The following is a 10,729-nucleotide window of genomic DNA, read 5'->3' as shown; positions in this document are numbered from 1 at the left end:
AACCCAAAATGGATGAGAGCCATGTCACACTTGGCAGAGTCTGTGCCTCATGTGAAGGCTTAAGAACTGTGTAGTCCCAGGTGGGAGACCTTAAGCCGAGGGTCAGGTCTGATGGGATCCAGATGGCTGAACTGCCAGTCAGTCAGGAGTCTGCCATTGGACCTTTGATGTTGGAAGTGTGACAGGTCTATGAGCTTCTCTGCAGCATGATTCATCTCCACTGGCCTCTTAATGTGTCACGTATGTGTGTGCGTGTGTCTTTATAACCCCATGGCTGTTAGTGTATAGCGTGTTCTGGAAAGTACGTAGTGAATTGCCTGACGATAAAGCTGTTGCCAGCTGGATTTATAGAGAATGTAAATTTCAAAAACGGGCTGTGAGTTCTATTTATATTTAAAATGTCTCGCTGAACTCGCTGTTCTTTCTCTGGAGGGGAGGGGGGTATGACAATTTCAGTGCTGCATTATGTCATCTGAGGATACGTCTCTGTGGGCCACAGACAACCCCCCGCCCACCCCACCTGAAAACTCCTGTTCTGTATCATACACAGATAAAGGGAAAACGGAATTATATTAACCCCATTTATGTTACTGGGCTTTTTCCAATGGGTATAGAAGGACAGGTGGATGGATGAACCCCCCCCCCAAAAAAAAACAAAACAAAAAAGAACTAGTTTGCTTTAGCCTAGTGAATGTTTCTCCTTCTCTGAACCATCCTCCACTGTAGCCATTCCTTCCACTTCTGCTCGGCGTGACGTCATCAGTACCTTACAAACCCAGAACGGCAGGGAGAAGCTTTTAGAGGGCAGAGAGACTGTGGGGGTGGGAGAAGGAGAGAGGGAGGGAGGGGAGTGAGAGAGAGAAGGGGTGGAGGGAGAGAGGGAGGGGGAGAGTATTAGTTGGGTGGGGGAGGGGGTTCGTGATAATATGTCCAGCAATCTACAGCCATGCACACGCTACGTACACTTTAAGGTGCTTATAAATGCAGTCGTTTAGACTCTGTGATATGCGATAGTTTGGATGCTTTAAGCAGTGAGCTAAGTTTTGTGATTATTTTTATTCCGTCCTTATAGGACATCTGGGAGAGAGAAGTGTAGAGAAGCACTTAGTTGCTTATCTCATAGGTTTCACAGCTTGAAAGTCATAATGTCTTAAAAGGAATCGGTTGTGTATTGTGGCCCTTCAAGGGAACATGCATTTATAACACTGCAGCAGACACGCGTAGGCTGACCCCAGACTTCTAAAGATCCTTTGTAATGTAGATTATTTCAGGAAATGATGGAATAGAGAAGTTCTTCAGAATGTGCTCTAAAGAGATAAAGTTGAACCATAACCAGGAAAGTGGAATTCAGCTTAAAATGCCTCTATTGGGAAGTAAAAGATAGGGACTCCTGTAAATTACTGAAACACTGCTGTCAGTCTATTTTGTAATTATTCAGTGCTTAGGGCATGTTGTCCAGATCTCAGGAGCTGGCATTCAAACGACACGGCGCTGTGTGAGATGCAGTCGCTGCCTGCATAATGAATTGAGTCCAAGTAAGTTACAGAGTCAATTGGTTTGCCAGGAGTTGGTGTTATGTTGCTTTAAAGAGATACAAAAGGAGCTGGGTGGTTTTTTCGGGTTGCCTGATCCGTGTGTGTGTGTGTGTTGTGTGTGTGTGTGTGAGTGTGTGGGAGAATGATCAGGGGAGTGAACAAACAGCTGAGGGGAACTGGGTGTCCTCAGAGCCAAGGTAAGCTGTGTCACTGAAATGCGTCATGCCTTCGCAGCACGCTGCACTGCAGACAGTGAAGAAAGGATCCCGCATTAGGATGTCGGCGCAGCCGTTCAGTCATGCGGTCTCTGCATGCAAAGTTTGCTCGTGAGACCTGGGGCTTGCTCAGCACTCCGTGAACCGGCTCACCTGCCCGCTGCGGAACTGCCTGCAGGTATCCGAGTGCAGCCACGTCTGCCCCAGTGCCCAAGGACGGAAGGTGTCAGCCGGAGCACGGATTTTAGCTCCAGTTTGTGTAGTTTAGAAGGCAGCACTTTAACATACCGCACCGACAAAATTAGGAATGAGAACAAAGCAAAGAGAGAGGGCTGTTAGAAAAGAACCTACCCAAGTGAGGAAAATTTTAGGCACTGACCTATTCGGCAAATTATTATTATTTTTTTTTTATGTGGTCCTTGTCTCACCACAAGAGGGAGCTCTAACTTCTGTGTAAAGAGTTTCAGCTACAACTGTAGCCAGTGGCCAAAGAACACAATGAGAATGGTTTACCCTTGACATTGCGCATCCTGAACCTTAACACTTGGCACGAGAGCCGTCCCTCATGTGCCTTTCATCTTTGCCCGTAACCTTGAGTGATGGTGGTCTTAGGCTAACATGCTTCCTGCTGTAACCTGGCACACGGCTCGACCTCCAGCTCCAAAGAAGGCCCATTATTACATGTGAAGAAAAAAAAGAGTGTATAAATGTACGCAGACCCCATAGCTGTATTTCACCATAGTATATACCATATCTGTATTTCATGTAGGTAGGTGGCTTTGTGTCGTGTTCATTAGACTTATTTCAAATTCACACAATAACAATTCTCTCCATCTGTATGGCAGGATTTTTTTGCTAGAGCACTGGTTCCCAATTGGGTCCTCGGAGACCCACAGTCGCTCCGTGTTTTTGCTCCCTCCGAATTCCCTGCCAGACAGTCCACGTTTTTGCTCCCTCCCATGCTCCCTACCAAGAGCTGGGAGGGAGCAAAAACGTGGACTGTCTATGGGTCCCCTAGGACCGGATTGGGAAACACTGTGCTAGAGCAATTCAGGTCAGGTACCTTGCTGAAGGATATTATAAAAAGGCCATGGACTCTGGGGACATTAACATAGAACCTTAAAGTTATAAGCCCTGATGTATCTTTAAGTGATACGCTATGTGCTAAAAGAAGGTTCATTAACAAGGTCAGTGACTATCTAGGCCTGTATTAGTAGCATGTACAAATGCTTCCTTCATATGCCTTTATGGACTGGGTTACACAGAAAACGTCCATTGACAATCAGCACCAGGGGTGAGGCCACTCACAATGGAGGTCTCTGCAGAACTCTAAACACTCTCCACACAGTGGTATTTCAGCCTGACCTTATGCTATTAACTAATGCTAACAGAAGTATTTTGTCTTTGGGTTTTATGTTAGAGACTATCATTTTATAAGACAGACACTATTCAGCTTTCTGTTGATAACGAAGTGATTTTTCTTTTAACTGCAGTAAGTATGCAGCGAGGATACCTGTACCGAGACATCAGCCATCATGGCAGTTTTAATCATTTAAAGACACGGTTTAACTCAAAATCCTAAGTCTCAAGTGTCACGCCAAGGGCACTTAGCTAATTTCGGATGAGTCTGGCACGCCTTGTTTCAAATGGAGTGGGTAACTAAAAACAAAAGCGATTACTGGAAATGTACCCACTCAGAACAGATGCGGTGACACCTCAGTAGGGGCTATCAATGACACGGTGTTTCCTTCCCTAGGAACACTAATGCAGTCTCTGTTTATTTCGCAGCCTCCCAGGGCTGATCTAGTGTCTCCACTTGGAAGACAAGGGCCTTTTTTTCCATTGTTTACCGTTTACATGTGTCAAAATCTCCACGCACTGACCAATAAGCAGGACTGTTCCGGCCCTGACGTAACTGCCTCGCACCAATGTTCTGACTTCCCTTAGTTTCTTCCCTGTGATCTCAACGGACAAGGTGACCAGTCTGCTCATGACAAAGCCCAGCTTCCTGCTAGTGTAACGGTACAGTTAAACTTAATGGCCAGTGAAGGTTGATGGAACATGTGCTTGTACTTCTGAATCCTCTTTGATACGCTGTACACTTCTATGGCAACGTAGTCAGGCTCAGCGCGGACCGGAACGTGCTGCCTCTCTGAGGTTACGGCTGGGAAATACTCCAGATGCTCTAATGGTAGAGGAGCCATAGCCTTTAAACTACAAGGACTAGCTTATTGACTGTGGGATACAGACGTCTTTTATGGGATAAGGTAGAACACAACCCAACCTTTCTCTAAACCACTGAGATAAAATAGCCTGGGCAACCGAATTGCATGTTTACTGAACATGCAGGCTGTAGATCAGACCACTTTACTCTTCATGGCAGTTGGCCACTATTTACACTGCACATTGACAGTATGATCATACAACTAATGTTCTTACTGAGGAATATATTTTAATGAGTTTCAAAACTGGATTCTAGATGAGCTTCTGTATTATGTGAGGCCTTTATCATGTTTACCTTTTGTTTTATGCATGAATAGTTTTGAATTTGGCATCTTCTGTCAATATGACATGTATAACATTGAGGGGCTTGTCATGGTAAACAATTATGGGACAGGAGTTGGCATTTGGTGTTCCTGTCTTGAAGACCTATATTTGTTGAAAGAAGTACTACATTTTGTATTTTATGCCTATTTTAGATTGCTGCGAAACATCACTTATCTCTGTCATTCCATTAGAATGAGGGTGTATTTAAAATTTTGCACAATATGCTGGATACACCCCCCGCGACCCAGTAGGATAAGCGGTTTGGAAAATGGATGGATGGATGGATGCTGGATACATTGAACATCAGTGTGCGGAAGTTACATATAACGCAACTGCCTGTCCTCGCTGGCTTATATAACCCCCCCCCCCCCAACTGAGGAATACCACATCAATGCCGTGGCGGAAATCAGACCAGCATTGCGACCTGACCCAGAAGCATTTTCCCACTCGCTTGTTTACATCTTTGCCTGTTAACCTTTTCAGCACACAGTAAGAGCAGGGCAGAGGATTGTCACTGCACAGGTGATGCTTCAAAATAGTTAAGGCATGCTGACAGTTATTAAATTAACGCGACGCGCTCTATGTGTAATATAGCTGCCTGAGACTTTTGAGAAGAGCACTGGGACTGTCCTAGACGAGCACCAATAAAGTGTCCCTGAAAGAGTTAAAGCATCTAATCTGTGTGCCTCAAATCCAGCTTCCTCTGGTCCAGTAGCTATAGTTAGATTGTGCCGCAGTAGTTTTCAGTCACTTGAGATGATTGCTACAGAAAGGGACACCTCTATTTAGTTCTGCGGTCGAAGCGAAACACTGAGCGCCGTCAGTCACCTAGAACTCGCTCCCATCCGCCAGAAAACATTGTTTCTATTTTTAAATGGCCACAGGCATCCTGAGCAGCCGTGACTACAGCCCCACTGCAGCCAGCCTCCGTGAGACGTTGTACTACATGCACCAGCTGTTCTGGCTTCAGTACAACTGGACCCCTGATGGAGCTGACAGGAGTATGGAAGGTGGGGGGGGCAGGGGAGCTTGAAGGTTAGATGTGGATGTAGAGTATCCAGGCCCCGCCCGGCCGATGCAGATCTGACCGCATGCATTTTCTTCTGGATGTATATGACTCAGTGGTGGGAAGGGGAGGGGTGGGGGGTTTGCAGCCCTCCATGTACTTCAAGCGGGAGGAGCCTTACAAGAAGTGACACGTCAATGCAGCCTAAAAGCACACAGAACATTACGTTCTTTGAGGGGGGGGGTAGGGGTGCGGCGGGGGGCGAGGAGAAGATGCAGGCTTCTCTAACCTCCTTTCCATTTAGAGGGCATTGAGTTAATATTTCAGTATGCTGATATGTGGATGAAATCCTTGGCATCTGTGTACTAATGAAGAGTAGCTCGAAAAGTAGCCCCCGGCTTTCATACAGCTGCACACGACTGGGGGTGGGCAAAGGTAAAAGGAAGCAGTCAATTGGATCAGATTCTCATGTAGAAATGTATAGGTAGTACTGTATAGCTGCACTGTAAATAGCGACAAGGCTGTGCTGCAGTGAGCAGAAAGGTTTTACTAGAGCACAACACTGGCAAAGTGACCTTTGGGCTGGGAAGCAGTATGATGGTACAGTGAAAGGGAAACAGCCCCTGCAGTGTTGTTTTAAACTCTCTTTGATCTGAATGAGATTAATAAAGAACTGATTTTGAGACTGGAACCTGTTTCCCATTATGCAGAATATTTTTTTGGATGTCCCAGTCAGGTCTTGTTGTGGGACATTCCGCTGGAGCTCTTGTCAGAAATCGCTCTTCTCAGCACCTTAAGTTATTGCATTCCCTGTATCTCCACAGTCTGCAGGACTAAGAAATCTGATGTACCGTTATTAGCATATGAGTAAAGTGTGCTCTCTAAAAGGTATACACCTGGAAATAAGGCAGTGGCTATGAGTGAAGTGTGCTCTCTAAAAAGGTATACACCTGGAAATAAGGCAGTGGCTATGAGTGAAGTGTGCTCTCTAAAAAGGTATACACCTGGAAATAAGGCAGTGGCTATGAGTGAAGTGTGCTCTCTAAAAAGGTATACACCTGGAAATAAGGCAGTGGCTATGAGTGAAGTGTGCTCTCTAAAAAGGTATACACCTGGAAATATGGCAGTGGCTATGAGTGAAGTGTGCTCTCTAAAAAGGTATACACCTGGAAATAAGGCAGTGGCTATGAGTGAAGTGTGCTCTCTAAAAAGGTATACACCTGGAAATATGGCAGTGGCTATGAGTGAAGTGTGCTCTCTAAAAGGTATACACCTGGAAATAAGGCAGTGGCTATGAGTGAAGTGTGCTCTCTAAAAAGGTATACACCTGGAAATAAGGCAGTGGCTATGAGTGAAGTGTGCTCTCTAAAAGGTATACACCTGGAAATAAGGCAGTGGCTATGAGTGAAGTCTGCTCTCTAAAAAGGTATACACCTGGAAATAAGGCAGTGGCTATGAGTGAAGTGTGCTCTCTAAAAAGGTATACACCTGGAAATAAGGCAGTGGCTATGAGTGAAGTGTGCTCTCTAAAAAGGTATACACCTGGAAATTAGGCAGTGGCTGGTAAGCACAGAGTAGAAGAGGACCCTATTTACCCTGCTTTGTACATTTACTGCTGGGTCAACTCATAATAAAAACTAGACTTGGCAGTGAAGCCCCTGAAAGTAAAGACTATGCACCACTGAATTTTTCAGTAGAACATTAGAAGCCTCGGGATCAGTGTTTTCTTCTAAACAGATCCTGGATTTTGCTGGTCTGTTGGTCATAGGTGTCAGAGAAGGGTGCGAGAAGATCCAGCCTAAGACATGATAAATTTAGAGTGAGACTCAAATCTAATCCCGGTGTCTTCTCAAACACAAACAGTTCTGCATGAATGATATTTACACAGTTTCATCTTGATACACACTATTCAGTATTTTCCATAGAGAATGCTGAAAATCTTCACCTCGAACACCAGCCTCCCTTACACATTAGCTGATTGGCCAGCTAATTGGGCAGCTGATTGGCCAGTTAATAGGCCAGCTGATCGGTCAGGTAACTAGTCGGCTTTCTTAAAGACTGAACCTAATTGGTTACACAGCAGACTAGTTTGTGTCGGCTTCAGCCATACATACAGCGTTTCTGAACAATAGAAAAGCGTCTTAATACTCTCTGTTATGTCTAGTGCCATTTAACATTTCAGTCCTCAAATTTCCAGATACTAGTCCCATCAAAAAGTCTATTCATTTTTTTTACAGAAGCAATAAATTTAAGTTTGCATTTATCAAAATTTAAATTTATGTTGATCAAAAACAAAATGGCTCTGTGTGATTTGTGAGAAAGTCCATGCAAGCCCATCTGTCACTATAACAAAGCAATTTGCCTTTATTTTGTAGTGTTACAGCAATTTTATTCATGAAAATATGTTTCCCTTCAATGTCCTTTTGCATTATTTTTGATGCTGCATCTCATCAGATTGCAAAAATGGCATATTAGAGAAAATGGAACCTGAGTGAAGAAAACTGAATGACGTCCCTTTCTTTACAAAAAAATGCATCATGACACCAAATCACCCTTCTAAAAGCATAATGAAATGTATATAATCAACCGTTTCTTTAATATATTAATCAACCTCTACTTTCGCTCCGGGCTGCCCCATGATATTTGTATGGCTGTAAGCCCGGCCAGTCTAATATATCAATATTCTTGTGAATCATTCTGATGTTAATGTGTTTTGAATCATTGTGTTTCTGAATTACATGGCTTGGTTTCAGCACGGAGTTGACCAGACATTTCCCTGTAGGACTCCCTGGTGCAGGGCAGCATTTATGGTTCCTTCAATGACAGAGAGTCATACAGTACTCAATGGCGTAGGACGAAGTTTGATATTGGAGGGTGGGGGGGGGGAGCACAACTTAATAGTATAAAAGTTAAGTATTTCTGTGGGGACAAATGAAGCGAAATTAAATAATGGGGTTACATGAAGCCCCCTTGGTCTCTGGTTCCTGTGCCCCTGATCACACTGGTCCTGATGTAGCAAACGCTTTAACACTATCAACAGAAATGCTTAATGGTTAGTATGAAGTTATTACTGTAGAATGCAGTTTGGTTTTAACCATATCAGAGCTTAAATAGGCCTAAAAGGTCCAGTTTGACTTCTGTTTTTAAACAAAATATTGTTCCAGAACTCTTAAAAATGCTACGCATTGTTGCTGTTCTATGAAAAATGCATATCTCAGAAAAGCTATTATTTCAGGAGCATGAAAAAAGCAAAACTATTTTACAGTAAAAACCTAAAACAACATAAAACTAAAACACCTTTAGCACCCCAAATATTAATCTGTTTTTATACAGCCGCCAGTAAACGGTTTAATGTTTTAAATTGGCTTATGTGGATTGTTGTCAACAAGGCAAGAATGTCCATGTCAACGAGTCAAACTACACTTGCCTTGTATTCACAATTAATAGTGATGTTAACTAACTGTCTAGCTATCAGCATGAAGTTGTTAAAATTAGTGATATAAAGTAATCCATATCCAATCACCATCATGAATACAAATGTTAAGCAGTACAAACATAAGATGACTAAACATCTTTTCATTGGTCAGTTAAACATTATCCAATGACAGAGGAGAACGGACGTATTCCATCTATACCACAATCTTCAAAAAAGTGGACATACGCAGTTTTCATCGAACAGGGACGATATATTTGTTGCATTAATATCAGCATTAATGTTCTTCTTCTTAGTGGACTTCGTCTTACCAATCTGCCACGTGCCCTATTTCTCAGATTGTCTTTCTGCCACACTGACCCTCAGTTGGTGGTAAAAAGGGCCTGGAGGTCTGTAGAGTTTGTTCGGGCTTCTTTGTAACTTCCAGATCACCTACTGCCCCAAACTCCACTTTTTTTTCAGAATTTGAACTGAATGTGGTTCAGTGGAGATTCAGAGCCCTAGATATGTCTTTGCAACCCTTCTCAGAAAGACATATTAACCTTTAATACATCATACTGGTCACTGTTAATAATATTTATATTGGACAGAGCTGGTCATGCATGATTATTTACCAAACAGCTGGGGGAATTTTAAGTTTCAAGCACAGTGTGCAACAAAAAGGCTAGAAATGTAATGTGGAAAAACATTACATGTGGAATGTTTGTCTAAAGTTAATAGTGTGAAAATCCCAGACATTATACCGTGATTTTGCTTGTTATGGTAAATGTTGCAGAAACAAAGCTGTTTGTTGCTCTTGAGATTGCTAATGCGGTTTGATAGTTAATTTATATTTGAAAAATTTGTGCTAAAAGGTGCTTTTAATGCCGGATTGTTTTTCTTACAAGCGTGCTAAGGTGTCACAGTGGAGCTAAGCTTTGAAATGAAATCGTTTCATTCTTATCGTGAAAAAAATGACTGCTTCTGTGAGGATGTTGACGATATACAGTATGCATATATTCATACACTTGGTGACAGTTTCCCAAAGAATAGCAAAACAGTCTTAGTATTCTGGTGCAGCAAAAGTCCTTAACTGAATGGAAAACATATTCGGTTTAGTGTACATTCCAGTATTTGAACAGGTATTTGAGCTGGTATTTCAGCAGGTATTTCAGCAGGTATTTGAGCAGGTATTTGAGCAGGTGAAATGGTTTGGAAAGTGCAGGAAAAGCTAGCAGAATTACCCTTGCTTTGTTACTAGCATTTGTGTCTCATTATAGTGTCTTTGTGGTCTTTTACTTGTTTTGAGGGACAGGTCAAGCAGACTGCTTGACTTGCACACTGGAATGGCAGGCTTTAGGGGAAATGTCACTTCAAACAAACCATTTGGCCATTTGTTTGTCCAGATGTAGCATGCAGGTCCAAACCAGAACAACAATCTTTTCTTGCCAGTGTCTTGAAGGAACAGCTCATTAGAATCAGCTATCCTGTTGTGGCACCAGTTAGAGAGCTCTATGTCATTACCGTGGTGTAATGACATACCAAGTCACCTGGGGGTACAAATTCTAGAGCAGTAAAGGGGAGAGAAAATCTAGAAATATTTTTTCGAGAAATGGAAATATTAAACTGATTCTGAGCACAAGTCTACAGCACGTTTCTGTCACCGTTTCTTATGCTATTGGCCAGCTATGCCTGAAGCATCATCGCTGTACATCAGACTGTGATGAAAATGGTCTAAATAAGCTAAATAAGACCCACGGAATATAAACTTGATTAATCTACAAACCAGTGTTCTTTATATATTTATTATTTTACATGGTACAGGACAGATGTGGCAGCCATGGACTGGAAACCTGTACACGGCAGGTTGTTTTAATTATGTTTATTATTATGTTTATTTGTGCTTCACTCATTTGTGCTTCACTAAAACGAAGCCTTGAATGAGCCAAGCCTTCGTGGGCTGATGAATATTACGAGGTGGAAAATCTGTCTTTTTGAGTAGGGTAATCTGTAA

The sequence above is a fragment of the Brienomyrus brachyistius genome, chromosome 16 (assembly GCF_023856365.1).
Source record: "Brienomyrus brachyistius isolate T26 chromosome 16, BBRACH_0.4, whole genome shotgun sequence".
Lineage (NCBI taxonomy): Eukaryota > Metazoa > Chordata > Actinopteri > Osteoglossiformes > Mormyridae > Brienomyrus > Brienomyrus brachyistius.
Note: the sequence above shows the minus strand (reverse complement) of the source record.